The sequence below is a fragment of the Acomys minous genome, assembly GCF_964271855.1.
Source record: "Acomys minous genome assembly, chromosome: 14".
Taxonomy (NCBI): domain Eukaryota; kingdom Metazoa; phylum Chordata; class Mammalia; order Rodentia; family Muridae; genus Acomys; species Acomys minous.
This window is the reverse complement of record NC_140496.1, coordinates 95,478,824-95,484,823: the sequence shown is the minus strand read 5'-3', so window position 1 is coordinate 95,484,823 and position 6,000 is coordinate 95,478,824. Positions and strand designations below refer to the sequence as shown.

Here is a 6,000-nt window from a genome sequence, read left to right as displayed (position 1 = left end):
ATCAGAAGTCCAGGTTAGCAGCTTCCAAGATGAAAAAATGAGTGAGACAGTTTATGCTTGAACAGTCACCTAACACTCAAAAAACAAGGTTTTTTAATTGCTTTGATTTTGTGATAATTCAACTGGTTTATTTCCATTCCAAGAAGGATTATAGTGTACTCTATTTCTGATGTGCACTGTTTTTATCTATTTTTTACAGACTTATAAAAATATTTTATGGATTAATTATCTAAAATCATTCATTGAACTAGACATTATTTAAGTATACTGACTTAATATGGGTCTTCATGTTATCCCAAAGGCCATGTGAAGAAGCATTGCTCCATATCTCATAGTGGTATATAGCAAGCTTTCATCATGAATGCAAGATTGGCTCACCAGAGGCTGAAGAGCAGTGGACAACTGGCCAAAAGATGAAATGTTCAAAGCAGTGAGTCAAATTATACCTCGTTGTAGGTTGATTATCTTAGATAGTCGTTACACCAATAATATGCTTACTACTCACATAGTGAGAAACTCAAGAATAAGCAGAGGGAGCAAATTTTATCACCTCCAGAGTTAAAAAAAAATTTAGATCCATTTTAAGTTTTCCTCTATAAATAAATATAGTTATCAGCATAAACATCACAACTGGGAACAGGTTTTGCATATTTCTGTTATTTCTTTTGAGTAGAAATAGGTCTTAGTTTCTAATCTAAACACTGGCTTAGCCATCAGGGTGAGCAATTTAGAAAATTAAGATTAGTATTCTGCACCTTGGATTCTTTTTTTTTTTTTTTTTTTGAGCACTGCATTTTTTTGTTTTTGTTTTTGTTTTTTTTTTTACTTTATTAATTTATTCTTGTTACATCTCAATGGTTATCCTATCCCTTGTATCCTCCCATTCTTCCCTCCCTCCCATTTTCCCCTTATTCCCTTCCCCTATGACTGTTCCTGAGGGGGGTTACCTCCCCCTGTATATGTTCATAGGGTATCAAGTCTCTTCTTGGTAGCCTGCTATCCTTCCTCTGATTGCCACCAGGTCTCCCCCTCCAGGGGACATGGTCAAAGGTGAGGCACCAGAGTATGTGAGAAAGTCATACCCCACTCTCCACTCTACTGTGGAGAGTGTTCTGTCCATTGACTAGATCTGGGTAGGGGTTTAAGGTTTACCGCCTGTATTGTCCTTGGCTGGTACTTTAGTTTGAGCGGGACCCCTGCACCCTGGATTCTTGTTTCAGGAAGTTACTGATTTTTTTCTACAGCATTTTCTCTGACAATACTGCGCATGTGTTTTTTTTTTTATAATAATATCAAATATATTCCTTCAGTGTTTAGAAATCCAAATGGGCCTAGACGTAATCATGACCAAGTTTAGAGGAGAGAGAATAATAACTAGAAAGCTTTGTCCACAAACATATTTCATTTTCCTTCATTGGAGCAAGATAGCTTTTGTACTAGATCTTCATTAGTGTGATAAAATATGTTACATTAACAGCTTAAATGTTAACTATGCTCTCTTGCAACGAGTCCATAGAGAGGCAGGACTAACATGGCAGAAGGTGCAATGGGGTAAAAGCTGCTCATTCCAAGAAAGTCAGGAAGGTGAGAGTGTGAGGAAAGGTTTAGCAACGAGACAGGCTTTCAAAACCATGACTCTAGGACCTATTTAATCAAATCATCTCTGCCTTCCAGTAGCCTCTTCAAATATGGGTGCCAGTGGGTAACCCCGATTGATAAAGTTAGATCATAAGTCACATGGGGGGATTTTTCTACCTAAGTCAATGTGGAATTATAGCTGAGCTGACTTCCAGTTCACATTGGTTGAGTAAAGCACAGAGACACTATGCTCCACTATGTGACTGGTAAGGCACACACAACCTTTCCATGACTCCCCATTATCTTTATCTCGTATAATCTGTACAGCTTGTTTGCTGGATTTGTGGCTTCCTGTTAGCTTGGGTGGATAAAGCAAGGGGAAGACTCCCTCAAGGAGATTTCATAAACTCAGAAGAGAAAGTGAGGTGTGCTATTCAGAGTGAGTGGTTACACTGTGTTCACAGAACAAACACCAAAATACAGCAGCTCCCTCAGAAACTCCCGTTCAGCTAAATTAATACAATTAGTCTTTTCCTGCATATCTATTTCTCCCATCCTATGGCTCATACCTAAATCTACAGTATAAGTTTTTCTTAGTAAATCCAAACTTTTGCTTCAAAAATAAAGTTAAGTACGAATGTGAAGGCAAAGATATTCTGGTCAAACACAGAGAGGAAGCATAAGTGTTGCTATTGGTATGGGAGGACACAGAACTCAAGGCCAGTGCATTAAGCCAGACAAAGATTCTTATTATTTAATGATAAAGGGCTCACACTGAGAAAAATCTATAGTCATAAAACTTAATGCAGCAAGAATAGTACCAGAAAAATCTATAAATGCCAAAGAACACAGAAACTGTATAAAATTTTACTTTGTAATGGCTGATAATATAAAATCTCCTTCCAAACTGGACAAATAAATTAATTCAAAGAGTAAATTGAAAAATGTACTCAATATACTTATTTTGGTAGGGAGACACAGATATTTACAGAGACGATTTACTGTTGTTCTTATTTTTAATAATTGGTCAGAACATGTTTTCCAGAAAAAAATATAGATCATGAAATGGTTTGTCCAACTCTGTGAAGTATATTTCTTAGCATAGTAAATCAAACAATTCTAGAAAACAAAAAGATGTAAAATAGTAAGAATCATAAAAAGGCCTGTAGTAGTTACCTACAGGGTTTCAGTGACTGGTAAAGGCACTAGAGGTTTTAGGGGTTCATTGGTCAAGAACATATTGGAATACCAACAGCAAGATGACACATCACTGAATCTTGTATCTCCCGAAAGAAGAATAGTACATAGATTGGAGGTCCAGTTTGGATCGCTGAAGCAATGTTTTATTCAAATACCAGATGTAATAGACAGTTGCCAAGCTAGAGTCTGGCCTGGGACAGAGAAGGGAACTTCAGGTAATTGAGACTAGTTCAATTATGGCATGTTAAGCCACATCTTCTACCTAGAAGGCTTATATAAATGTGGTTGAGTTTACTGCACACAGAAGGCATACTTTATGGGATTTCTGGAAAGATCCAATGAGAAAATCTTGATTCTGTCTCCTGTCCTTGGGTATCAAATAGGACCATGCCCTCATCAGCCTCAACAAACACTGTTTTTTTGTGAAACTATAACGTCGGGTCCCAGCCCACGGGAAAAATTGAATCAGGGTTCACCGAAAAGAGGGAGTGGGGATTGAAAGTAGGAAACAGAGACGCAAGAAATAACGAATCAAGTCAGGAAATTTCTGATCAAGATTCACTTTATTGCCAACTAGCAGGAACATATATAGGTCAAGGTCAATAGGATCTATTCTTATCTCACTCACCCTAGCCCCCAGGCAAGACTACAATAGCCTAAATCGCTCCCTGTAGAACTTCCTAGTTCTCTGAGTAGTTCCTTGTAAGAACTTCCTAGATCCTCTGGATGGTTCCAAGTTGAGACTTCTCTACTTCTTTCAAAGGTAAATAGTCCAAGGGTGGCCTAGAACACAAGACCTCATGGTGAGGTAAAGGTCAGCAACTCGAAGGTCACAGCATACAGCCTAAGCACAGAATTTCTGACATGGCAAAATTTGGCATGGGTCCCCACACTATAAGAGACATAATTTTTGTCCAAAGACATGTAACTATCCCATATCTAAAACCATTTATATTAAATTGAGTCTGTCAGACAAGACAAGCCATAGACAGGATAGGCTTTATGTTATCTCATTGCAACCTTGTTCCTAACAAGATCCTTGCATAGTTAACCTCACATGATATATTTCTCTCAGAGGACAAGAACTAAGGTTTACACTGTTCATTAGTTCCCTTGATGCCACTTTTTATAATGTAACTTCCATAAGGATAGCGGAATCAGTTTGCCTGCTTCTGGAACAGTACCAATGTGGACTTCATATCGCACGCTAAGATAAACATAAGCACCTGACTCTTAAGTAGCAGACTATTGAAGTGCCATATTTATAAGTGAAATAGAGGGGGCTAATGACTGATGAGTACATGTCTTTCATTAAAGCATTTAAATGTTAAAGCGTTATTACTTTGCTGGCCAATTAAAACAGGTTTAGAAGTTAAATCTAGTTAGCAGATGGTAAGTTCCTTAACTCTGAGTGATAGGAGGTAAGAGATAGTTGAGTTCCTCTAGTAACAAAGCACATGGTGCACTTCCCACAGCATAACTAGAGTAATTTATGCATCACTCTTTTGGACCAGCAAAAGCAGAGAACATTAGCAGCTAAGATACCTAAAGGACAACATGCTTACCTTACCCTTAAGGAGATAAGAAAGCAAAAGAGGCAGTATGAAAATAATTGCTGTGTTTTGCCTAGATAGAAGCCGAGTAGAGAAAGACAGACTCAAATTTTCTGTGCTAGAGGCATTTGTGTCGTAATTAGAGAACTGAATTCATAAAGATTTGCAAAAGAAAACTTGGTTCTCTAAAGAGTCATAATATCCTGGGTCTAAACACAGAAGAGGAAAATTTCTAACCCCTTAGAACAAAGATATTTTAACAAGAATATGAAGGCATAAATGAAAACAAAAAGGAATTTTAGAAGCAGATTAAGATTTTAAGATCATTTTAGTACTTCTGTTTCTAAAAAATGTTTGTCACTAAAAATTTAGTACATATTGTTCATCACCTTTTAGAACAAGTTGCTATTAGTTTCTAAGACCTCTGCAAACTATAGTTTTCTTAAAATGCTTACTCATATCTAATTGAAGGAATAGTAGAACAGTCAATGAATTTCATCAGATTTCTCCTTAAAATTCAGTGGCACAACTAAATCTCACTATTCCCTCGATCACAGTAGCATCTTTAAAAGGAAATGTCTGAAGGTAAGATGCAGAAAAGAGGGATAAGTTAAGGTGAATTATAAACAACATTTATAATGAAATTCATCACATAATATTATTTGAACGTTTGTCAGTTGATTGTGTGTTGTGCCTCTCACATAAATTACGAAGTCCAGATGAAGATATAGAGGAAAGTGATTCAGTTTAAACAGGCAAGAATACTGTAAAATTCAGTCAATGTGACTATCAAAAGAGGAACAATAGAGCTAAAAGGTCCTTATAGATCTACAATAGCAATTGGTGAAACTATCACTTTCACAAATACTTCCAAAATATGTCATGATAAATGAAACACTCTTTTGTGCGTTAAAAGCGCATGGCAAATGCTGATTAATTTCACCCTAGGACCATGTCAGTTTGAAAGAGGGATTATAGATGTATGTGCCACCAGGTGCTCTCCTTCCCGAGGGGAGGGGAGTGAGTGCACACATTTGAATCATTGCATTGTGGCCTTAGCACAGACACAGAATGAGAACAAAACTGAATGGAAATTGGAATAACATTGGCCTTGTGGAGGGTAAGAGAGGCTGTCCCTCCAGCAGGTTGGCAATTTGTCACATCGGCCTCTTGATGAACTATCAACCTCATTACCATGGTTCACCGCATCGTCAGCCCCTGGGATTCTAACACTAATAACATATGAAGGGATAAGTCTTCTGGTCTCAACTACTTTCTTATTGATTCCCTTAAAATATGCCTCCTACATACTAACATAAAAGAGATAATATATTACACAGAAGTTCCCCCAAAACACCTGCAGTCAACTGAAACAAAGGGAAAAAACGAGAAGGTAAGCTTGTCTGTAGAACTTCAGAGAGCAAGTCTTTGTGGAAAGAACAAGGGTGAACAATTTTGTGTGGCAGCTGCCTTTTACTTATCTTACTGTGTGTAGCCATATATCAGCCAGTAATCGCTGTAACCGTTCCTTAAGTAGGACGACTAAATGAAATAGCACTCAGGGATATTTTAAAGTCACAGGCAAAGATATAGAGCTAGGGGATTTGAAGGGCATATGTTTAAGCTCCACAACCAATAATAAATACAAGAGAAAACCCGGTTGAAAAGA

The 6,000-nt window shown here is 37.4% G+C and overlaps 1 long non-coding RNA gene across 1 annotated transcript in view; it reads left to right on the top strand.

The window, feature by feature from the left end:
- The first annotated feature begins 300 nt into the window (after positions 1-300).
- LOC311583045 overlaps positions 301-6,000 on the top strand; it is a 31,870-nt gene continuing 26,170 nt past the window's right edge. Inside the window, exon 1 of the long non-coding RNA XR_014774374.1 lies at positions 301-430. This is a non-coding gene — a long non-coding RNA (uncharacterized lncRNA). The remainder of the gene's footprint in view (positions 431-6,000) is intronic.